General features: G+C 44.9%; 1 long non-coding RNA gene across 1 annotated transcript; it reads left to right on the forward strand.

The window, feature by feature from the left end:
- Positions 1-24,862: 24,862 nt before the first annotated feature.
- Positions 24,863-26,008, forward strand: LOC146036734 (uncharacterized). The gene is made up of 3 exons (XR_014460946.1): positions 24,863-25,045; positions 25,441-25,527; positions 25,922-26,008. It is a non-coding gene; the product is annotated as an uncharacterized LOC146036734 (long non-coding RNA).
- Positions 26,009-26,508: the final 500 nt, after the last annotated feature.

Raw genomic sequence — 26,508 nt, forward strand, 5'->3', positions numbered from 1 at the left:
GAACAGAGCCTCTGTGTCCGCCCGGCGGTGTTGGAGCGCCCAGACTCAGGTTAATAGCATCTGTACAGGCCGGGAGAACAGGACTGAGGAGAAGCCTGTGATGTCCTGACTCCTCACCTGTTATTATGAAGGGGGAGTAGCCTGTGGTGTCCAGTTATTACGCAGGGGGAGCAGCCTGTGGTGTCCAGTTACAATGCAGGGGGAGCAGCCTGTGGTGTCATTATTATGCAGGGGGAGTAGCCTGTGGTGTCCTTTTATTATGAAGGGGGAGTAGCCTGTGGTGTCCAGTTATAATGCAGGCGCAGCAGCCTGTGGTGTCATGATTATGCAGGGGGAGTAGCATGTGGTGTCCTTTTATTATGAAGGAGGAGTAGCCTATGGTGTCCAGTTATAATGCAGGGGCAGCAGCCTGTGGTGTCCAGTTATTATGCAGGGGTAATATCCTGTGGTGTCCTGTTATTATGAAGGGGTAGTAGCCTGTGGTGTCCTGTGAGGTAGTAGCCTGTGGTGTCCTGTTATTATGAAGGGGGAGCAGCCTGTGGTGTCGTTATTACGCAGGGGGAGCAGCCTGTGGTGTCCAGTTATTACGCAGGGGGAGCAGCCTGTGGTGTCCAGTTATTACGTAGGCGGAGCAGCCTGTGGTTTCCAGTTATTATGCAGGATGAACAGCCAGTGGTGTTCTCTTATTATGCAGGGGGAGCAGCCGTTGGTGTCCTGTTATTATGCAGGGGGAGCAGCCTGTGGTGTCCAGTTATTACGCAGGTGGAGCAGCCTGTGGTGTCCAGTTATTACGCGGGGGAGCAGCCGGTGGTTTCCAGTTATTATGCAGTGGGAAAAGCCAGTGGTGTTCTCTTATTATGCGGGGGGAACAGCCAGTGGTGTTCTCTTATTATGCAGGGAGAGCAGCCTTTAGTGTCCTACTGTTATTATGCAAGGGGAGCAGCCCATGGTGTCCAGTTATTACGCAGGGGGAGCAGCCTGTGGTGTCCAGTTATTACGCAGGGGGAGCAGCCTGTGGTGTCCAGTTATTACGCGGGGGGAGCAGCCGGTGGTTTCCAGTTATTATGCAGTGGGAACAGCCAGTGGTGTTCTCTTATTATGCAGTGGGAACAGCCAGTGGTGTTCTCTTATTATGCTGGGAGAGCAGCCTTTAGTGTCCTACTGTTATTATGCAGGGGGAGCAGTCTGTGGTGTCCTATTCTTTTTATGCCGGGGAGCAGCCTGTGGTGTCCTGGTTTCTTATAGTAGAGGAGCAGTCTGTGGGGTCCTGTTGTTGTTGTTATTATACAGGGCCAGTGCTCTGGTCTTGCCCCCCAGGCTAGAAGTTGCCAGCCAGCCCCTGGCATCGGCCTTAGCAGATGACATTGATGGACGTGCATAATCAATGTCATGATTACAGGCAGCAGCTTCAGCACTAGGAAGTGGTTCCTGATCTTTCACTATTTTTACCTCAAAATCTTTATCCTCCATTTCACATTCAGACAGGCAGCACCCCGTTATATTGCAGACAGTGGCAGCACCCAGTTATATTGCAGACAGTGGCAGCACCCAGTTATATTGCAGACAGTGGCAGCACCCAGTTATATTGCAGACAGTGGCAGCACCCAGTTATATTGCAGACAGTGGCAGCATCCAGTTATAGTGCAGACAGTGGGCAGCACCCAGTTATAGGGCAGACAGTTGCAGCACCCAGTTATATTGCAGACAGTGGCAGCACCCAGTTATATTGCAGACAGTGGCAGCACCCAGTTATAGGGCAGACAGTTGCAGCACCCAGTTATATTGCAGACAGTGGCAGCATCCAGTTATATTGCAGACAGTGGCAGCACCCAGTTATATTGCAGACAGTGGCAGCACCCAGTTATATTGCAGACAGTGGCAGCATCCAGTTATAGTGCAGACAGTGGCAGCATCCAGTTATATTGCAGACAGTGGCAGCATCTAGTTATATTGCAGAGAGTGGCAGCACCCAGTTATATTGCAGACAGTGGCAGCATCCAGTTATATTGCAGACAGTGGCAGCATCCAGTTATATTGCAGACAGTGGCAGCATCCAGTTATATTGCAGACAGTGGCAGCATCCAGTTATATTGCAGACAGTGGCAGCATCCAGTTATAGTGCAGACAGTGGCAGCATCCAGTTATAGTGCAGACAGTGGGCAGCACCCAGTTATATTGCAGACAGTGGCAGCATCCAGTTATATTGCAGACAGTGGCAGCATCCAGTTATAGTGCAGACAGTGGGCAGCACCCAGTTATAGGGCAGACAGTGGCAGCACCCAGTTATATTGCAGACAGTGGCAGCATCCAGTTATAGGGCAGACAGTGGGCAGCACCCAGTTATAGGGCAGACAGTTGCAGCACCCAGTTATATTGCAGACAGTGGCAGCACCCAGTTATATTGCAGACAGTGGCAGCATCCAGTTATATTGCAGACAGTGGCAGCATCCAGTTATATTGCAGACAGTGGCAGCACCAAGTTATATTGCAGGCAGTGGCAGCACCCCGTTATATTGCAGACAGTGGCAGCATATTGTTATATTGCAGACAGTGGCAGCACCTAGTAATATTGCAGACAGTGGGCAGCACCCAGTTATATTGCAGACAGTGGCAGCATATTGTTATATTGCAGACAGTGGCAGCATCCAGTTATAGTGCAGACAGTGGGCAGCACCCAGTTATAGTGCAGACAGTGGCAGCACCCAGTTATATTGCAGACAGTGGCAGCATCCAGTTATAGTGCAGACAGTGGGCAGCACCCAGTTATATTGCAGACAGTGGCAGCATCCAGTTATATTGCAGACAGTGGCAGCACCCAGTTATATTGCAGACAGTGGCAGCATCCAGTTATATTGCAGACAGTGGCAGCATCCAGTTATATTGCAGACAGTGGCAGCATCCAGTTATAGTGCAGACAGTGGCAGCACCCAGTTATATTGCAGACAGTGGCAGCATCCAGTTATAGTGCAGACAGTGGCAGCATCCAGTTATAGTGCAGACAGTGGGCAGCACCCAGTTATAGTGCAGACAGTGGGCAGCACCCAGTTATAGTGCAGACAGTGGCAGCACCTAGTTATAGTGCAGACAGTGGCAGCACCCAGTTATATTGCAGACAGTGGGCAGCACCCAGTTATATTGCAGACAGTGGCAGCATCCAGTTATAGTGCAGACAGTGGCAGCATCCAGTTATAGTGCAGACAGTGGGCAGCACCCAGTTATAGGGCAGACAGTGGCAGCATCCAGTTATAGTGCAGGCAGTGGCAGCACCCAGTTATAGGGCAGATAGTTGCAGCATCCAGTTATAGTGCAGACAGTGGCAGCATCCAGTTATAGTGCAGACAGTGGGCAGCACCCAGTTATAGGGCAAACAGTGGCAGCATCCAGTTATAGTGCAGACAGTGGCAGCATCCAGTTATATTGCAGACAGTGGCAGCATATTGTTATATTGCAGACAGTGGCAGCACCTAGTAATATTGCAGACAGTGGGCAGCACCCAGTTATATTGCAGACAGTGGCAGCATATTGTTATATTGCAGACAGTGGCAGCATCCAGTTATAGTGCAGACAGTGGGCAGCACCCAGTTATAGTGCAGACAGTGGCAGCACCCAGTTATATTGCAGACAGTGGCAGCATCCAGTTATAGTGCAGACAGTGGGCAGCACCCAGTTATATTGCAGACAGTGGCAGCATCCAGTTATATTGCAGACAGTGGCAGCACCAAGTTATATTGCAGACAGTGGCAGCACCCAGTTATATTGCAGACAGTGGCAGCATCCAGTTATAGTGCAGACAGTGGCAGCACCCAGTTATAGGGCAGATAGTTGCAGCATCTAGTTATAGTGCAGACAGTGGCAGCATCCAGTTATAGTGCAGACAGTGGGCAGCACCCAGTTATAGTGCAGACAGTGGCAGCACCTAGTTATAGTGCAGACAGTGGCAGCACCCAGTTATATTGCAGACAGTGGGCAGCACCCAGTTATAGTGCAGACAGTTGCAGCATCTTGTTTGTACCCCTCACCCCCCCTACCGTTTTTGGCCGTTTATCTGCGTTTTTGCCCATGTGGGAGCAAACGGCTGACATTTGCTCCCGCACACTAGAAAAGTGGTTTCCAACTAGGGTGACCAACTCATCCCTTTAACCCGGGACACATATTAATTACACAGGTTCTGTGGCTGGCTTTCACCTGGTTTTAAACTGCCACACCTCAAGACTCCATTTCACCTGGATTTAAACTGCCACAGAACCTATGTAATTAATATGTGTCCCGGATTCAAGGGATGAGTTGGTCACCCTATTCCCAACCCTGGTCCTCAGGTACCCCCAACAGTGCACGTTTTCTAGGTCACCGGGCAGATGCATTCATTATTCAGGCACATTTGAAAAGATCCACAGGTGGAGCTAATTATGTCACCTGTGATTCTGTGTGGAGACCTGCAAAACATGCACTGTTGGGGGTACTTGAGGACCAGGTAGGGTTACCACCTAGTCCCTTTAATTCCGGACACATGTTAATTACACAGGTTCTGTGGCAGTTTAAAATCAGGTGAAGTGGAGTCTTGAAGTCAGCCAGCCACAGAACCTGTGTAATTAATATGTGTCCGGAATTAAAGGGACTAGGTGGTAACCCTAGGACCAGGGTTGGGAACCACTGCACTAGTAAGATTATCATTCCAACCAGCCAAAAGTTGGCTGGTTGGAACGATATCTTTCTGATGTGTGGCCGGCATTAGACAAGGCTAGCAGAACTCCAGTAGGAAGTGGGGACTTAGACAAACAGACTTGCACACAGGGCTGAGAAATATAACTGGCAGAGTGGTGCAGGTCAGAATGCCATAAGGTGCGTACACACAGGGCGATATATTGCCGGGCGATTTATCACCGAGCGATATATCGCTCAATGCCCCTTTTCATCGGCCAGAGATGGTCGCTGATGCAAAGAAACCTCTGCCTGCGACCAGTGATTAGAACGGGCTGAAAATGGGAAGGCGCACATGGCGATTTATCGCCGGGGCACACTCCCATCACTGGGAATATGGTCGCCAGCGACCATATTGCCGGCAATTTCAGCAAACATTGCTGCCGTGCGTATACGGCTTTAAAAAGGACTCAGGTGATCAACACCTGTGAACATATCCAGCCCAACTTCCAGAAGGGATAATGAGGTCAGACTTGTGAATAATTAAATTCAGAGACCATAAGCTGCAATGGCACAAACCCACCACCGGAGGTCACCAGAGAGTAAAATAGCAACACAGACTGAAAATAAGAAGGCAGAAGATGTGATGTACATGACACAATTGTACAGTGCTTCATATAACCAACTGTATTACTAGCATTGCTTATCTAGCTTATTCTACACATAATAAATGTATCCAATCACATTGCTGTGTAATACATTTCTTTTTATTTTATTTAAGGATTACTATAGATAAGATTACATGGCCTATTTCTCACACCTGTCCTACGGCAGATGTCACTGATACCCCTTTTCCATCTGCAAGCCGGGTCACACCCCAGGATTTTGTACCCGGCTACAACCTGGGTGCGACCCGGCTTGCAAAACCGTTCACACTAGAGTCCCCGCCCGGCATAATGCCGGGCGGGTGATGTCACCGGGAGGTGGGGTTGGGGAGGCGCTGGATGATGAAAGCATCTCCCAGTGCTGGCTTTTGCACTGTAGTGAACGGTTACCAGTTTACACTACACAGTGACCCAGGTTGAACCCGTGTTTGGTCGCTACCTGGGTAGAAATGCCGGGTCTCATGACCCGGGTTATTTCTACAGGGAGCGTTTACACCTGCCTAAAATCCCAGGTTTTGCAAGCTCCCATGCAAAAACCCGGGTTATTTAGGCTAGTGGAAAAGGGGTATGAGGCGGGTGTCATCATGTCACACCCCTGCCACCTGCATACGAGTTATAAGTTTATAATAACAAGGAGTACATTTACTAATGGACCATTATGCGCGATGTTTGCGTCTTTGGTCGATTTTCAGGCGATTTTGCAACTTAGTGATTTATTCAGGTGAAAACTGAATGAAAAAGTGGCCAAAAAACGATTCTTAACTAAAATCAATAATCGGAAAAACATTCATGTTTTCCCATAGGCAGCTATCGTATGCCCAGATTTATTAAAGCAGTGGTTCTCAAAATCGGTCCTCATGTCCCACACACAGTTCATGTTTTCAGGGTCACCCGACAGGTGCACTCATTACTGACTGACACATTTTAAAAGATCCGCAGGTGGAAGCGAATTATTTCACTTGATTCTGTGAGGAGACCTGCAAAACATGCACTGTGTGGGGCCCTGAGGACCGACTTTGAGAACCTGTGTACTAAAGTTTGGACAATCCATCCAAACAATGAGTTTGGGAGGAGCACTGCACAGATCACTGGTCAACAAGCATTTGGCCAACACCGTTAGGTCAACATGGGACAATGTCGACATGGGTTTAGGTTGACAGGTCAATAGGTCAACACAAGCATTAGGTCGACAGTCAAAAGGTCGACATGGTGTTTATCGCTGCAAGTGCATCCCATTCCCTCGCTGTGCTCGGCACACTATTTTATTCTCGCCCTAGTGGATGGTAGGGCATGAAATACCGCCTGTTGGCACTAGGGAGGCCAATCCCGGGCCATTTTTTCAATCCCGGGATTCGGGATTGAAAACCTGTCAATCCCGGGATTCCCGGGATCCCGGGATTGGCCTCCTGATATGTGAAGGAAATGTGTTAATGGCTGCCGGGCACTGCAGCAGCTCATTACCTGTTCCGGAGGAGCAGGAAAACTGCTGACAGCCGGGCCATGTACACAGCAGCAAGCGGGGGAGGAGGTGCGGGGACTCCGGTGACCGGTCAGACCTGTCTGCGGGGTTGAAGAGATGACTGCAGACTGAAGTGGTCCCGCAACGAACGCGGTGGTGATGGGAGGAGACCAGCCTGCCAGGTGACTTCCGGCAGACATGGCGGGGTCAGGACAGTGCATGGCTGCGCAGCGTGACCTCTGACATCACGCTGCGCAGCCACATAGCTTGATGCTGGGCAGCGCCTGAGCCATCCACCGCTGGTGCTCAGCTGAAAGGGATAAAATGCGCATGCGCATTACAATCCCGAAATCCCGGGATTGGAGACACCAATCCCGGGATTCAAATCCCGGACAAAAATGCCCTAAATCCCGGGATCCCGCCGATCCCGATCCCGGGATTGGCATCCCTAGTTGGCACATGTCAGCTCATAGAACAGTGAAAAACCCCATGTCGACCTTTTGACTGTCGACCTAGACACTGTCAACCTAATGCTTGTGTCAGCCTAATGACCTGTTGACCTAAACCCATGTCGACCTAGACTCATGTCGACCTTGACCCATGTTGGCCTAGAACAGGTGTGGGGAACCTTATTTGTGCCAAGGGCCGTTTGTAGGGGGAAAAAATCCTTAGGGGGCCATATGTTAAATTTTCTCTTACAAATTGTACTGCTGCAGCTGTCTCACGCTCCGGCGGCTGCCGCTGACTAGGACTGACAGTCTCCAGCTGCTGTTGATTAAGAGGAATCTTGCGAGAACTTCCAACCTCTCACGAGCCGGGCCACTCAGAACAGCTATGGGGGCCCCATACGGCCCCTAGGCCTGAGGTTCCCCACCCCTGGCCTAGAACCACGTCGAGCTATCCCCCTAACGGTGTCGACCCAATGTTTGTCGACCAACTTGCTGTAGACCCAATGACCGTATCCCTCTACAAGTGCTGCTTAGGGTTAAGCATGAATAAAAGAGTTAAACATTTAATATAGGGTTGGGTGGAGTTTGGTCTCCTCCCAAAAACCACAAGTGCCAGCATGCACAGACGTAAAGGTGGCCATACACACACAGATTTATCTTCAGATCTGTCTGGTTGGAACAAAAACCTGGTTATGGATGATAACAAATGACAGTTGTCTATTTGCTTGGAAATGCTGGAAAACTGACAAACTGTCACTCAGATATTACCAGATTTTTGTTCCAACCAAAGGTGAAGAAGAAAAGTACTCTCTTCTGTTTGGGGGCACTCCTTTAAATGTCAAAAAAGGTTTTTAATAAAATTTTACTTTTAATGGTTCCATAAAACTTATAATTTGACATACAGACAGACAACATCAAACATTAAGGATAGACAGTTGAATGATATTTAAATATTATAGAATAAATTTGTATTCAACTGTTGGTATACACACCAGGTTAATCTGATAGGAAACAAATAATGAATAATGATCAGACAATCGGGGCTATTGTTATACAGATGGCGCGGGTCTTATTATTGCCGCCTATGGCGATGTTTCCGACACTCGCCATGGCGCATACATGTAGCGAATCGCCGTGGCGCTTCACGACGAGTGCAATATCACAGACCAACCACCAGATGTCACTTTTAAAAACCTCATTTGCGCATGCGTAAGATTTGTGCTTCAGCGCGTGCATGATGCGCAGGAATTACATGAACTTTATTATACGATGAGCACCTCTCTAATGCCGCTGGCACGAGCGTGATCCAGTCTCTTCAGCCGAGAGTGCATCATGCTGATGCGGACAGAGAGTGTCGTACATGTACGTCATGGCCGGGAGGTACTTCCCGACACATGACGTACATGTACGTCATGGCTTCTAACTGTCACTGCGTCTATAGACGCAGTGACAGTTAGGAGATGTAGCCGCACAGACGCTAATGCGTAACATCAAACACCGTACTGTAGTTCTAAAGGTTGTACGACACGGACGCTATGCGTCTCAGTATACAGTACAGTATTGTTCTAAAGGCGGTCACAATATTGGAAACTTGGTCACAATATGGTTTTGCAGCATTACATTCACAGTATTGTGCGGTAAGTTACTGATGGGTAGATTTACAGTATGAAGCGGTGATAAGGGAGGAGAAGTGGAAAATGCCGTCCAATCAGCTCCTGACTGTTAAGCTACAGGCTGGGTGTAGAATCAGTCATGGTAGTATAGTAGTCATTACACTGTACAGTTCTTGGCTGTAGTGTAGTGGTTATCTGCATGGTGTTTCACGCCGGAGACCCGTGTTCGATTACGGCGTTAAACCTTTAATATTATAGTATCAAATTTTACAGTTTTAACTAAGATATAATTATTGACAATATACTGTGTGATTAAAATATAATTATTTATATTTACAGTATAGTATTACATTTTACAGTATATTGTATAAGTAATGTATTACAGTATATAAAAACTACTGATAAACTACTGATAAACTACTGTACCCACTACTCAGCGGCGGGCGCACAGAATGGGACGCTGTTCCGCACAGGACGCACGGCGCATAGGACGCACGGCGCATAGGACGCACGGCGCATAGGACGCACGGCGCACACGCTATTGCAGTATACTGTAGGCGCCATTATCAGTATCGCTAGTACTGTACCTGGACCTGTTCAGTATGTCGGACACTGGCAGAGTCAGGAGGGCAAGGCCCTTTGGCAGAGGGGAGCTCCTCACCCTGGTGGCTTGGCGGGACAGGCTCCTGGTCTCTAATCGGGAGATTGTGGAGGCCTACCAGGGGGCCCGTCAAGCCATCAGGGTGAGGTTCCATAGAGACAGGCCAGTTAGGAGCCTCCAGAGGAGATGGTCCGACCTGGTCCGTCGGGACCCTCAACTGCTGGACTCCCTCAGGCAAAGTAAGTACTGTACATACCTGTACAATGTTGAGTGCTATTGTATACAGTATTTTTTTACTTGTTGCCATGGGGGATTTTACAGTATACTGTACCTGTATTTTTTTTTAATGTGCTGATTGCTGTACAACTGTTCAGGTAGATTTTACAGAACTTGCTATTAGAATTAGAATTTAGAATTAGGGGGTGTGTCATTCTCCACCTGAAGGGTGTGTCTACAGTACTTCCATACAGTACACTACTGTACTGTACATGGAGATACTGTATTGTGTGTGGGGGGGGCGCTGACCTGGACAGAGAGGTTTTTTGGACCGGGTCTGAGAGCGCCAGAGTCAGCTGTTCAGCAGTGGTATTGATACAGATTTGGGGGGAGCAGTATTAGACAGGTCCTTCTGAGCATTGTTCCGCTCTCCAACTCCAGGGCCTGGACCCCACTTCTTACATTCCCATTCCTGCAGCCACCAGACCTGGTTTCCAGCCCATGGTTGGGGTGATGTCAACATGTTAACCCCCGGAATCCATGGCAGATCATGTACTGTACAGTAAATTCTTTGCAATGAGCATGTTAATCCCTTCCAGAGTGTGCAACACCTGGAAGACCAGGTTCATCCCATGGCAACGAGCATGTTAACCCCCTAATATGCAATGAGCATTATAGTGTGTGTAGTAATGGGTAATGGACATTATGGAATGTGGTAAAATACTGTACATACTGTACTGTAATACAGTAGGTACTGTACAGTATTTTGGTGTACAGTATGGCATAATGTGTAGGACTAATGAGAGAGAGATGGAGATTGCTGCTACAGTACTGTGCAGTATTTCAGGGAGTCTCCTGCTGAAGAGGGAAGGCAACTACTGTATGCTGTACAGTACATGCTTGTTGCCATGGGTGATTTCCTACAGCATTGGTTTTCATGACATACTGTACAGTACTGTACAGTAAATTGTGGGCCCTTACAAACTTTTGATATGGGGCCTACAAATACTGTATCTGCAGTAATTACAGTATGCCTTACGCACTGTATTTCTTATTTTTCCAGGTATCAGCAGGATGACGCTGCGGGAGAGACAGCACCGCCACTGTAAGTACAGTACAGTATACTGTATACAGTACAGAGCGGAACATTGCATATTGACTTTCAAACATGTGGGATACTGTACAGGACCACAGCATTTCATCCCTCCTGGAATGGGTCATTTTGGCAGGTACTGTACTGTACTGTACTGTTATGTACTGCACAGTACAGTATGTACTGTAGTGTTGATACAGTACCTTAACACATTGTACTTTATAGTACAGTATGTTCGTGTTAGAGAATATACAGTACTGTACAGCACAGTAGTTTTTTTGTGTGCTTTTCCGCAGTCCCAGTGGATGTCGCAGCTCCAGAAGGCCTCCCTGCCGCCACCCAGGAGGAGAGGGCCACCTCTGCCCCCACCCAGCTGGAGGAGGAGTCTCTGAGCGCGGTTGGTAAGTATTGTACAGTATAACACCAGGGCTCTCACCATCTGTACCGGAAAAGTATTTTTGAACAGGCTCCAGCATGTACTGAGGCCCTTGTTCTTCTTCACTCTCTGACAAAATCCTTCTTGGATGGACAAACCCATGTGCACTGCAGGTGAGGCAGGTGTTACTGGACTTGCGCAGAGAGAATTACAGTATGTACTGTACAGTAGATTTGGGTGTGTCATTTTGCACTGCCTCGCCTGCTGTGCACATGGGTTTGTCCATCTACTGTGGGGAGGATTTTGTCAGAGAGTGAAGCAGAGTAAGGGCATCAGTTCCTGCTGGAGCCTGTTCAAAAATACCCCTGCTTGCACGATACAGCCTCTTTATTTTGTCCTTTTTTTTTTGACATTTGCAGCTCCAGAAAGCCTCCCTGCCGCCACCCAGGAGGAGAGGGCCACCTCTGCCCCCACCCAGCTGGAGGAGGAGTCTCTGAGCGCGGTTGGTAAGTATTGTACAGTATAACACCAGGGCTCTCACCATCTGTACCGGAAAAGTATTTTTGAACAGGCTCCAGCATGTACTGAGGCCCTTGTTCTTCTTCACTCTCTGACAAAATCCTTCTTGGATGGACAAACCCATGTGCACGGCAGGTGAGGCAGGTGTTACTGGACTTGCGCAGAGAGAATTACAGTATGTACTGTACAGTAGATTTGGGTGTGTCATTTTGCACTGCCTCGCCTGCTGTGCACATGGGTTTGTCCATCTACTGTGGGGAGGATTTTGTCAGAGAGTGAAGCAGAGTAAGGGCATCAGTTCCTGCTGGAGCCTGTTCAAAAATACCCCTGCTTGCACGATACAGCCTCTTTATTTTGTCCTTTTTTTTTTTGACATTTGCAGCTCCAGAAAGCCTCCCTGCCGCCACCCAGGAGGAGAGGGCCACCTCTGCCCCCACCCAGCTGGAGGAGGAGTCTCTGAGCGCGGTTGGTAAGTATTGTACAGTATAACACCAGGGCTCTCACCATCTGTACCGGAAAAGTATTTTTGAACAGGCTCCAGCATGTACTGAGGCCCTTGTTCTTCTTCACTCTCTGACAAAATCCTTCTTGGATGGACAAACCCATGTGCACTGCAGGTGAGGCAGGTGTTACTGGACTTGCGCAGAGAGAATTACAGTATGTACTGTACAGTAGATTTGGGTGTGTCATTTTGCACTGCCTCGCCTGCTGTGCACATGGGTTTGTCCATCTACTGTGGGGAGGATTTTGTCAGAGAGTGAAGCAGAGTAAGGGCATCAGTTCCTGCTGGAGCCTGTTCAAAAATACCCCTGCTTGCACGATACAGCCTCTTTATTTTGTCCTTTTTTTTTTGACATTTGCAGCTCCAGAAAGCCTCCCTGCCGCCACCCAGGAGGAGAGGGCCACCTCTGCCCCCACCCAGCTGGAGGAGGAGTCTCTGAGCGCGGTTGGTAAGTATTGTACAGTATAACACCAGGGCTCTCACCATCTGTACCGGAAAAGTATTTTTGAACAGGCTCCAGCATGTACTGAGGCCCTTGTTCTTCTTCACTCTCTGACAAAATCCTTCTTGGATGGACAAACCCATGTGCACTGCAGGTGAGGCAGGTGTTACTGGACTTGCGCAGAGAGAATTACAGTATGTACTGTACAGTAGATTTGGGTGTGTCATTTTGCACTGCCTCGCCTGCTGTGCACATGGGTTTGTCCATCTACTGTGGGGAGGATTTTGTCAGAGAGTGAAGCAGAGTAAGGGCATCAGTTCCTGCTGGAGCCTGTTCAAAAATACCCCTGCTTGCACGATACAGCCTCTTTATTTTGTCCTTTTTTTTTTGACATTTGCAGCTCCAGAAAGCCTCCCTGCCGCCACCCAGGAGGAGAGGGCCACCTCTGCCCCCACCCAGCTGGAGGAGGAGTCTCTGAGCGCGGTTGGTAAGTATTGTACAGTATAACACCAGGGCTCTCACCATCTGTACCGGAAAAGTATTTTTGAACAGGCTCCAGCATGTACTGAGGCCCTTGTTCTTCTTCACTCTCTGACAAAATCCTTCTTGGATGGACAAACCCATGTGCACTGCAGGTGAGGCAGGTGTTACTGGACTTGCGCAGAGAGAATTACAGTATGTACTGTACAGTAGATTTGGGTGTGTCATTTTGCACTGCCTCGCCTGCTGTGCACATGGGTTTGTCCATCTACTGTGGGGAGGATTTTGTCAGAGAGTGAAGCAGAGTAAGAAGCGAAATTTTGATTAAGTCCTGCGCTGCGGGTGGCTTGACCTACCTAATCCGTAATATACAGTAGCACGGACTATCACACCTCATAGACTGCTGCTGTTCTGTGGGGGACAGCTCAATTCCCCAGGTTAGTTAACAGAAAAAACAACAAATAGAACTGCGCAGTATAGGGGGAAATAGTATATGCAATTTAATTATACCAATATAAAACTCAAGTAAAACATACACAAACAAATTTAAATTAAAACACAATTTATGTGCACAACCGGTTGTGTCAGAATTAATAGGTTTAAAACCAAGTAGATTTTGCTTCCTTAATTTCTCATGGCCGTGTTAGTATGTTAGTTGTAAAAGATACTGATTAGGTCACAGTCTTGGTATGGATTAGTAGATATTACTGTCCAGGTTTTGTTATGTCTGGCCAGACAGTATTATGTTAGGGGTACCTTACAGCTGCCACCTGTAGTTCCTCCGGCCTCCCAGTGGATGGTGCTGAATCACCTGTGTTTGTCCAACTATGTCTGGAGTCGCCTTCGGTCTTGTGGGCTGATAGTAAGCCTGTATGGATTCCCCTATGGTGCAAAAAAAGATTTTGTAAATATCCAACGCGTTTCCCCGCCTCCGTTTATGGTCTCAGCGGCTTTCTCAAGGAAGGAAAGTGGAAGGTAGCAAGTGAATGTCTCTTAATCAGGTCTTATATTTATACCTCAGGATGGTCTGAGCGGTGTGGCTTAGCGCCGTCTTGCCGTTTCCGGCTATGCGGCGGCTTTTCGTTGTTTGTTACCTGGTTTCCGGTCCGTGCGTTCCACTGGACCAGAAGCGCGTCACTCTGCGTTTCATTTGGCCGTCATTGAAGTGTCCGTTGTTTGTATTCCCTTGATTTCGGCTGCGTAAGTTGTAGCGGCCATTTTTGTTAAGGGAATATGCCATTTCTATAAGCAGATATGTCAGTTTGGAGTATTTCAAAGTCTATAGCGGCCTTTATTCTTTAGGGAAGTCAGGGAAGCATACTTTCGACCAAAAGCTCTCTTATATGAATTCAATCCATTTTGGGTATATCGCGTTTCTGTAAATAGCCATTATACATTAGGCTGCGGATGTTTTTATTTATATTTTTTCCCTCTATTTCCACCGCATTTTATCAAATTAGCAATATATCGATAGACGCTCAGTGGACATTTTGTCCCAATAGCAGCAACATACATATATCGCATTTTTATATATATATGAATAGCCATTATGCGATAGGCTACGGATATTTTTATACATTCTATCCCAACCCTATTTTATCAAATTAACAATATATCAATAGACAATCAGTAAACATATTGTCCTAATGGTAACAACATAAATATATCATGTATCCAAAGACATTCATTTTACATCCACCTACTAATTTTTTAATAATGTATATGGAGGAGTCCATATCTCAAGGGCAAAAATCGCTAAATATGATATACTATACTGTAATGGGTAATACAGAGCCTTTTTTAGAATGAAAGGCAGAAACTAAGAAAGAGGAAATGGAGAAAAAGGAAATGAAGAAAAAAAGGGGGGGGGAAGAGGGAGAAAGGGGGAGAACAGACCAATTTTGATAATGCACATATCTACATATATATGTCTCTTTTTTATATACATATATATACACACATATGTGTTCTTTTTATATTATTTTTTTCCCTCTATGTGTATATACATGTACATACAGCTAGATCTGAACACACCTATATTTTAAGGCGAAACAGTTATTACTATAGATCTCAACATAGGTAGATCCATATATCAATATATCAATATATCCAGATTCCATGGATCTAGGTATCTTGACAGGATAGAGATGTTGGTACAACACTTAAAAAAAGTTGCGTTCATTCCAATAATGGATTCATGTCAACCATTTCTCTGTGTGACAAAGGACCAGAAAAAAGGCCACACAGAGTGGTCGAAATGAATTGCTAACACACATAAAATTACCCTCATATGGGTGCATACTATACACCATAGTTGTTTCGAAGGAGGACCACACAGCGCTAAAAAACCATCAGTCCTATATAGCCATAGAGTTTTCTCTTTATTTTCTTTGTTATTATTATTATTTATTTGTAGTTTGTTAACCAAATAAACAGTGATACATTTAAAGACTCATTATTCTCATCATATTATTCCATTATGACTATATCATATCTTCAAACATACTTTCAAATCAGGAACATATATTGCCTGATTGGTTTTTGTCCTGGTATCTTCTGTGCCTCTGCACATATGGTCCAGATGGACTTCCGGTACCACACGTGCAGGGGTCTCAGATTTGATGCCCCGACAGACCATAACACCCATGTTCTGGTATTACCAGCGAAAAGAAGTGGAGAGGACGGAAAGGGAAAGGATGAGGAGGATGCTGCACCTGATGTAGAGATGGTATGTTTTGGTATTACCAGCGAAACAAAGTGGAGAGGACAGAGAGGGAAGAATGAGGAGGAAGATGCACCTGATGCAAAGACGTTGTGTTGCAATTTAGATTATAGTTACTACTAGTTCACAAATAGAGGAGAGACGTGGGGGGCTGGAAAGGGATGTTACATCCTCTAGACACAATCTGTTTCTCTTTTTTTTTTTTTTTTTTTTTTTTTTTTGATGCTTATACATACACAAATGAGAAAATATGAAAAGATAAATAATTGAAAAAATAATAATAACAATAGTATTAAAAAATAGATGTGACCCCCAATGTATAGGTTATAATTAAATGTTGTTTAGTTCTATTGCATCATTTAAGCCGTTTGGCATCAAAGAGTCCATTCTGTAGATCCAGAATGCTTCACGGCGACATAGTCGACCAAATCTGTCGCCACCTCTATTTGTACTTTTTATGATTTCAATCCCAATTATTGTAACATCATCCACTCTTCCTCCCTGACATCTATGTATATGGCTTGAAACTGGGTGTGTTTTTACTCCATTGAGTATATTCCTCCTATGTTCCATTCCTCTCACATGTAGTGTTCTAGTCGTTCTACCTATGTATTGCTTTCCGCAACCGCAGGAGAGCAAATAGATCACATAGGTAGAGCCACAATTTATGAAATTTTCTATTTGGAACACTTCGCCGTTAGTGGTAGATTTATAGCTAGTTGTTTTTCTAGGTGCCATTCGGCATATTAGGCATTTTTCTTTACCACATCGATGGTATCCGTTTGGCTTTGGGGGTAACCAATTTAATTCACTGTTAGTGTCCTCTCTTTTCCCTTTTTTATCTATGTTTAGAAAATGGCTGTGTATTAATTTCGATTTTAAATTATCTGCTTTGCGAAAGATCATTCTGCCATCATGTTGAATCTCATCTTTCAAGAGAGGGTCTTGTAATAGCATGGCAGTATTATTTTTTATTATATTTCTAATCTCTTTTGCACATCCATTATACTGGGTTATGAAAAGGCCTGTCATTCTATCTCCACTCTCTTTTATTGAGCTTTGTTTTGCTTTAGTATTATTTCTACCCAGTAGATTCGTTCTATCCATTATATCCACTTCTTGTTTTGCTTGGTTAAGGATAGTTTCTGGGTAACCCTGTTCTCGAAATGATTCTAACAATACGTCTGCCTGTTTGAAATAGGCCTCATTCGTTGAGCAATTTCTTTTTATACGAACCAGCTGTCCCTTCGGGATGTTTTTTTTCCAACTATCTGCATGTGAACTTTGGTAGTCCAGATATCGATTCTGATCAACTGGCTTTATATAAGTTTCAGTTGTCAGCGTATTATTGTTTACATGAAGGGCGACATCCAGGAAACTAATGTGACTAGTGCTGTGGTTACTAGTAAATTTAAGCCCGAATTTATTAAGATTTAATTGATCAGTGAAATTTTGAAGTGATTCTAAATCCCCATCCCAAATAATAAACAAATCGTCTATATATCGTCCGTATAGGGCTAGGTTCGCCCCGAACCCGCCTCCCCACACATGTCGGTCCTCGACCACTCCCATGTACAGGTTGGCGAAGCTCGGGGCGAACCTAGTCCCCATAGCGGTCCCCCGTGTTTGTAAATAATATCGTGAATCAAATAAAAAGTAATTGTGCTCTAAAATAAACTGAATAGAGTGTAATAAAAAAGCGCGTAGGGGATCCGATATCTCCTCATCTTTTGAGAGGTAATAATCTACTGCGTTTATCCCTAGTTTGTGTGGGATATTGGAGTACAATGCCTCCACATCGCAGGTTACCAGATGATACGTTTCTTTCCACTTAATATCGTTGATTATATTTAGAAAGTGTTTCGTATCTTTAATATACGATTTCAGATCCACTACGTACTTTTGTAAATAAAAATCAACAAAAGAGGACAAATTATTAGTGAGTGACCCTACACCAGAAATAATGGGACGACCGGGTGGGGTGTTTAGTGACTTGTGAATTTTGGGCAAATAATAAAATGTGGGTGTGATAGGAAATTTAACAAATAAAAATTGTGCAGTTTCCCTGGATATCGCACCTTCTGCAAGTGCCTCATCCAACATCAGATGCAGTTTTTTCTGATAGGGGGCGGTGGGATCATGACCCAGAACACTGTAAAAGATTTTATCGTTCAATTGTCTCAGACTTTCGGCTATATAGTCTGCAGTGTTCAGCATCACGATCCCACCGCCCTTATCAGCCGGTTTAATAGTAACTGTGTCGTCTTTGCAAAGCTGTTTTATGGCTTCTCGTTCTCCTTTGCTTAGATTGTCCCTGATGGGTTTTTTATCAGCCTTATCGCACATTTCTTTAAACTGCCTTAGTGTTGTATTATAAAAGCAGTCTACAAATGGGCCTTTGTGTTGAAGGGGATAGAATTCTGACTTGTTTTTGAATCTTTTTGTATCATAGATTTTAATTTCACTCTCAATTTTGTCATTAGTTATTGTGGATTCATTTTGCAAGCCTTCTAATATTTCGAGTGCCTCGTTGTCTCCCTGGTCTAGAAAAATAGGGGAACCGCCAGTATTATTTGTATCCTTTAGTGCTTTATTAGCAAAAAACCTTTTACGGCTCAAAGTTCTTGTGTACCTATTTAGATCCACAAAGAGTTTAAAAATATTAGGTTTGCTGACAGGGGCAAAGTTTAAACCCTTTTCTAATAGTCTGACCTCATCCTCTGTCAATTCTTTGGATGAAAGGTTATATATTCCTTTTCCGCTAGGGGCTATCTTATGCTCAGAGTCTTTTTTGATCTGGACTCTTCTGCCTCCTCTACATCCCCTTCGTCTCTTTCTCGGTTTCTTTTTAATGGAGTTTTTGTAGGCCTCAGGCTGGTTTTGCCCTGGCCTAAAAAAACTCTTTCTCTTAGGGGTGCTTCATATTCATCCTCGGTTTCGGATGGGCCACTATTGAATCTGTTTCTTCTTTGTTTATAATGGGGCCTCCTTGGAGACTCATAGTCACTTAGGCTTGAGTATCTGTTTGTAAAATCTTCTCTATGGTTATAGGAATTATTTCTTTCTCTTCTTGGTCCTTTGTTAAATTCTCTATAATTCGTCTGGTACTGATTTTTATTATTAGTATTTTGTTGGAATCTTACTCTTTTGGCTGATTGTGGTCCTTCTCTTGTTCTAAATGAATTAGATCTCTTTTTTTCTTGGAATTTTTTATTATATGTATAAACCTCATTTCTTTCATAATCTCTGCTGTCTCTATCCATTTTGTTGTCTTTACGTGCAATCAATTCCTGTTCAAATCTTTCTATTTTTTCATTTACCTTATTATCTCGTTCCTTAAACTCCTGATTGTTTTCAAATTTTTTTAAAAAAAGGTGTGTTTGTTCAATTTTTTCCTGTATTACTTTTACCTGTTCCTCTCTATATTTAATTAGTAATTTGATCAGACTTTTAGAGCAGTTTTTTAAGATGTTATTCCATTCCTCTGTAAAAGTCTGATCATCGCCAAAGGTGGGAGATTTATTTACTCTCAACCCTCTTGGTATCATGTCACTGTCCAGATATTTTTGGAGAGTGACCTGGTCCCACCAGTGTCTTGTCTCTGCTAAGCAAAGATCTTCCATTTCATTGAAAACCCTATGCATATCCGTCGGACCGCCATCATCCCTTATATTAGATGATGAACCGTCCGATTTGCCCTTAAGATATACACTCCTCCTTTCTATCCTTTCAGAAATGCACCTAAGAGAGGCCATTTCTTTTAATCAAAAAATTAAAACAATTATTTCTAAATATATAATTATATAGTCCAAACCACTCGCTGCAGCTGGGCTTATTTGAGCTAATAGGTAGACAGAAGCGAAATTTTGATTAAGTCCTGCGCTGCGGGTGGCTTGACCTACCTAATCCGTAATATACAGTAGCACGGACTATCACACCTCATAGACTGCTGCTGTTCTGTGGGGGACAGCTCAATTCCCCAGGTTAGTTAACAGAAAAAACAACAAATAGAACTGCGCAGTATAGGGGGAAATAGTATATGCAATTTAATTATACCAATATAAAACTCAAGTAAAACATACACAAACAAATTTAAATTAAAACACAATTTATGTGCACAACCGGTTGTGTCAGAATTAATAGGTTTAAAACCAAGTAGATTTTGCTTCCTTAATTTCTCATGGCCGTGTTAGTATGTTAGTTGTAAAAGATACTGATTAGGTCACAGTCTTGGTATGGATTAGTAGATATTACTGTCCAGGTTTTGTTATGTCTGGCCAGACAGTATTATGTTAGGGGTACCTTACAGCTGCCACCTGTAGTTCCTCCGGCCTCCCAGTGGATGGTGCTGAATCACCTGTGTTTGTCCAACTATGTCTGGAGTCGCCTTCGGTCTTGTGGGCTGATAGTAAGCCTGTATGGATTCCCCTATGGTGCAAAAAAAGATTTTGTAAATATCCAACGCGTTTCCCCGCCTCCGTTTATGGTCTCAGCGGCTTTCTCAAGGAAGGAAAGTGGAAGGTAGCAAGTGAATGTCTCTTAATCAGGTCTTATATTTATACCTCAGGATGGTCTGAGCGGTGTGGCTTAGCGCCGTCTTGCCGTTTCCGGCTATGCGGCGGCTTTTCGTTGTTTGTTACCTGGTTTCCGGTCCGTGCGTTCCACTGGACCGGAAGCGCGTCACTCTGCGTTTCATTTGGCCGTCATTGAAGTGTCCGTTGTTTGTATTCCCTTGATTTCGGCTGCGTAAGTTGTAGCGGCCATTTTTGTTAAGGGAATATGCCATTTCTATAAGCAGATATGTCAGTTTGGAGTATTTCAAAGTCTATAGCGGCCTTTATTCTTTAGGGAAGTCAGGGAAGCATACTTTCGACCAAAAGCTCTCTTATATGAATTCAATCCATTTTGGGTATATCGCGTTTCTGTAAATAGCCATTATACATTAGGCTGCGGATGTTTTTATTTATATTTTTTCCCTCTATTTCCACCGCATTTTATCAAATTAGCAATATATCGATAGACGCTCAGTGGACATTTTGTCCCAATAGCAGCAACATACATATATCGCATTTTTATATATATATGAATAGCCATTATGCGATAGGCTACGGATATTTTTATACATTCTATCCCAACCCTATTTTATCAAATTAACAATATATCAATAGACAATCAGTAAACATATTGTCCTAATGGTAACAACATAAATATATCATGTATCCAAAGACATTCATTTTACATCCACCTACTAATTTTTTAATAATGTATATGGAGGAGTCCATATCTCAAGGGCAAAAATCGCTAAATATGATATACTATACTGTAATGGGTAATACAGAGCCTTTTTTAGAATGAAAGGCAGAAACTAAGAAAGAGGAAATGGAGAAAAAGGAAATGAAGAAAAAAAGGGGGGGGGAAGAGGGAGAAAGGGGGAGAACAGACCAATTTTGATAATGCACATATCTACATATATATGTCTCTTTTTTATATACATATATATACACACATATGTGTTCTTTTTATATTATTTTTTTCCCTCTATGTGTATATACATGTACATACAGCTAGATCTGAACACACCTATATTTTAAGGCGAAACAGTTATTACTATAGATCTCAACATAGGTAGATCCATATATCAATATATCAATATATCCAGATTCCATGGATCTAGGTATCTTGACAGGATAGAGATGTTGGTACAACACTTAAAAAAAGTTGCGTTCATTCCAATAATGGATTCATGTCAACCATTTCTCTGTGTGACAAAGGACCAGAAAAAAGGCCACACAGAGTGGTCGAAATGAATTGCTAACACACATAAAATTACCCTCATATGGGTGCATACTATACACCATAGTTGTTTCGAAGGAGGACCACACAGCGCTAAAAAACCATCAGTCCTATATAGCCATAGAGTTTTCTCTTTATTTTCTTTGTTATTATTATTATTTACAATATGTTTACTGATTGTCTATTGATATATTGTTAATTTGATAAAATAGGGTTGGGATAGAATGTATAAAAATATCCGTAGCCTATCGCATAATGGCTATTCATATATATATAAAAATGCGATATATGTATGTTGCTGCTATTGGGACAAAATGTCCACTGAGCGTCTATCGATATATTGCTAATTTGATAAAATGCGGTGGAAATAGAGGGAAAAAATATAAATAAAAACATCCGCAGCCTAATGTATAATGGCTATTTACAGAAACGCGATATACCCAAAATGGATTGAATTCATATAAGAGAGCTTTTGGTCGAAAGTATGCTTCCCTGACTTCCCTAAAGAATAAAGGCCGCTATAGACTTTGAAATACTCCAAACTGACATATCTGCTTATAGAAATGGCATATTCCCTTAACAAAAATGGCCGCTACAACTTACGCAGCCGAAATCAAGGGAATACAAACAACGGACACTTCAATGACGGCCAAATGAAACGCAGAGTGACGCGCTTCCGGTCCAGTGGAACGCACGGACCGGAAACCAGGTAACAAACAACGAAAAGCCGCCGCATAGCCGGAAACGGCAAGACGGCGCTAAGCCACACCGCTCAGACCATCCTGAGGTATAAATATAAGACCTGATTAAGAGACATTCACTTGCTACCTTCCACTTTCCTTCCTTGAGAAAGCCGCTGAGACCATAAACGGAGGCGGGGAAACGCGTTGGATATTTACAAAATCTTTTTTTGCACCATAGGGGAATCCATACAGGCTTACTATCAGCCCACAAGACCGAAGGCGACTCCAGACATAGTTGGACAAACACAGGTGATTCAGCACCATCCACTGGGAGGCCGGAGGAACTACAGGTGGCAGCTGTAAGGTACCCCTAACATAATACTGTCTGGCCAGACATAACAAAACCTGGACAGTAATATCTACTAATCCATACCAAGACTGTGACCTAATCAGTATCTTTTACAACTAACATACTAACACGGCCATGAGAAATTAAGGAAGCAAAATCTACTTGGTTTTAAACCTATTAATTCTGACACAACCGGTTGTGCACATAAATTGTGTTTTAATTTAAATTTGTTTGTGTATGTTTTACTTGAGTTTTATATTGGTATAATTAAATTGCATATACTATTTCCCCCTATACTGCGCAGTTCTATTTGTTGTTTTTTCTGTTAAGCAGAGTAAGGGCATCAGTTCCTGCTGGAGCCTGTTCAAAAATACCCCTGCTTGCACGATACAGCCTCTTTATTTTGTCCTTTTTTTTTTTTACATTTGCAGCTCCAGAAAGCCTCCCTGCCGCCACCCAGGAGGAGAGGGCCACCTCTGCCCCCACCCAGCTGGAGGAGGAGTCTCTGAGCGCGGTTGGTAAGTATTGTACAGTATAACACCAGGGCTCTCACCATCTGTACCGGAAAAGTATTTTTGAACAGGCTCCAACATGTACTGAGGCCCTTGTTCTTCTTCACTCTCTGACAAAATCCTTCTTGGATGGACAAACCCATGTGCACTGCAGGTGAGGCAGGTGTTACTGGACTTGCGCAGAGAGAATTACAGTATGTACTGTACAGTAGATTTGGGTGTGTCATTTTGCACTGCCTCGCCTGCTGTGCACATGGGTTTGTCCATCTACTGTGGGGAGGATTTTGTCAGAGAGTGAAGCAGAGTAAGGGCATCAGTTCCTGCTGGAGCCTGTTCAAAAATACCCCTGCTTGCACGATACAGCCTCTTTATTTTGTCCTTTTTTTTTTTGACATTTGCAGCTCCAGAAAGCCTCCCTGCCGCCACCCAGGAGGAGAGGGCCACCTCTGCCCCCACCCAGCTGGAGGAGGAGTCTCTGAGCGCGGTTGGTAAGTATTGTACAGTATAACACCAGGGCTCTCACCATCTGTACCGGAAAAGTATTTTTGAACAGGCTCCAGCATGTACTGAGGCCCTTGTTCTTCTTCACTCTCTGACAAAATCCTTCTTGGATGGACAAACCCATGTGCACTGCAGGTGAGGCAGGTGTTACTGGACTTGCGCAGAGAGAATTACAGTATGTACTGTACAGTAGATTTGGGTGTGTCATTTTGCACTGCCTCGCCTGCTGTGCACATGGGTTTGTCCATCTACTGTGGGGAGGATTTTGTCAGAGAGTGAAGCAGAGTAAGGGCATCAGTTCCTGCTGGAGCCTGTTCAAAAATACCCCTGCTTGCACGATACAGCCTCTTTATTTTGTCCTTTTTTTTTTTACATTTGCAGCTCCAGAAAGCCTCCCTGCCGCCACCCAGGAGGAGAGGGCCACCTCTGCCCCCACCCAGCTGGAGGAGGAGTCTCTGAGCGCGGTTGGTAAGTATTGTACAGTATAACACCAGGGCTCTCACCATCTGTACCGGAAAAGTATTTTTGAACAGGCTCCAGCATGTACTGAGGCCCTTGTTCTTCTTCACTCTCTGACAAAATCCTTCTTGGATGGACAAACCCATGTGCACTGCAGGTGAGGCAGGTGTTACTGGACTTGCGCAGAGAGAATTACAGTATGTACTGTACAGTAGATTTGGGTGTGTCATTTTGCACTGCCTCGCCTGCTGTGCACATGGGTTTGTCCATCTACTGTGGGGAGGATTTTGTCAGAGAGTGAAGCAGAGTAAGGGCATCAGTTCCTGCTGGAGCCTGTTCAAAAATACCCCTGCTTGCACGATACAGCCTCTTTATTTTGTCCTTTTTTTTTTTTACATTTGCAGCTCCAGAAAGCCTCCCTGCCGCCACCCAGGAGGAGAGGGCCACCTCTGCCCCCACCCAGCTGGAGGAGGAGTCTCTGAGCGCGGTTGGTAAGTATTGTACAGTATAACACCAGGGCTCTCACCATCTGTACCGGAAAAGTATTTTTGAACAGGCTCCAACATGTACTGAGGCCCTTGTTCTTCTTCACTCTCTGACAAAATCCTTCTTGGATGGACAAACCCATGTGCACTGCAGGTGAGGCAGGTGTTACTGGACTTGCGCAGAGAGAATTACAGTATGTACTGTACAGTAGATTTGGGTGTGTCATTTTGCACTGCCTCGCCTGCTGTGCACATGGGTTTGTCCATCTACTGTGGGGAGGATTTTGTCAGAGAGTGAAGCAGAGTAAGGGCATCAGTTCCTGCTGGAGCCTGTTCAAAAATACCCCTGCTTGCACGATACAGCCTCTTTATTTTGTCCTTTTTTTTTTTGACATTTGCAGCTCCAGAAAGCCTCCCTGCCGCCACCCAGGAGGAGAGGGCCACCTCTGCCCCCACCCAGCTGGAGGAGGAGTCTCTGAGCGCGGTTGGTAAGTATTGTACAGTATAACACCAGGGCTCTCACCATCTGTACCGGAAAAGTATTTTTGAACAGGCTCCAGCATGTACTGAGGCCCTTGTTCTTCTTCACTCTCTGACAAAATCCTTCTTGGATGGACAAACCCATGTGCACTGCAGGTGAGGCAGGTGTTACTGGACTTGCGCAGAGAGAATTACAGTATGTACTGTACAGTAGATTTGGGTGTGTCATTTTGCACTGCCTCGCCTGCTGTGCACATGGGTTTGTCCATCTACTGTGGGGAGGATTTTGTCAGAGAGTGAAGCAGAGTAAGGGCATCAGTTCCTGCTGGAGCCTGTTCAAAAATACCCCTGCTTGCACGATACAGCCTCTTTATTTTGTCCTTTTTTTTTTTGACATTTGCAGCTCCAGAAAGCCTCCCTGCCGCCACCCAGGAGGAGAGGGCCACCTCTGCCCCCACCCAGCTGGAGGAGGAGTCTCTGAGCGCGGTTGGTAAGTATTGTACAGTATAACACCAGGGCTCTCACCATCTGTACCGGAAAAGTATTTTTGAACAGGCTCCAGCATGTACTGAGGCCCTTGTTCTTCTTCACTCTCTGACAAAATCCTTCTTGGATGGACAAACCCATGTGCACTGCAGGTGAGGCAGGTGTTACTGGACTTGCGCAGAGAGAATTACAGTATGTACTGTACAGTAGATTTGGGTGTGTCATTTTGCACTGCCTCGCCTGCTGTGCACATGGGTTTGTCCATCTACTGTGGGGAGGATTTTGTCAGAGAGTGAAGCAGAGTAAGGGCATCAGTTCCTGCTGGAGCCTGTTCAAAAATACCCCTGCTTGCACGATACAGCCTCTTTATTTTGTCCTTTTTTTTTTGACATTTGCAGCTCCAGAAAGCCTCCCTGCCGCCAACCAGGAGGAGAGGGCCACCTCTGCCCCCACCCAGCTGGAGGAGGAGTCTCTGAGCGCGGTTGGTAAGTATTGTACAGTATAACACCAGGGCTCTCACCATCTGTACCGGAAAAGTATTTTTGAACAGGCTCCAGCATGTACTGAGGCCCTTGTTCTTCTTCACTCTCTGACAAAATCCTTCTTGGATGGACAAACCCATGTGCACTGCAGGTGAGGCAGGTGTTACTGGACTTGCGCAGAGAGAATTACAGTATGTACTGTACAGTAGATTTGGGTGTGTCATTTTGCACTGCCTCGCCTGCTGTGCACATGGGTTTGTCCATCTACTGTGGGGAGGATTTTGTCAGAGAGTGAAGCAGAGTAAGGGCATCAGTTCCTGCTGGAGCCTGTTCAAAAATACCCCTGCTTGCACGATACAGCCTCTTTATTTTGTCCTTTTTTTTTTTGACATTTGCAGCTCCAGAAAGCCTCCCTGCCGCCACCCAGGAGGAGAGGGCCACCTCTGCCCCCACCCAGCTGGAGGAGGAGTCTCTGAGCGCGGTTGGTAAGTATTGTACAGTAT

The sequence above is a fragment of the Crinia signifera genome, chromosome 9, assembly GCF_055691185.1.
Source record: "Crinia signifera chromosome 9, ASM5569118v1, whole genome shotgun sequence".
Classification (NCBI taxonomy): domain Eukaryota; kingdom Metazoa; phylum Chordata; class Amphibia; order Anura; family Myobatrachidae; genus Crinia; species Crinia signifera.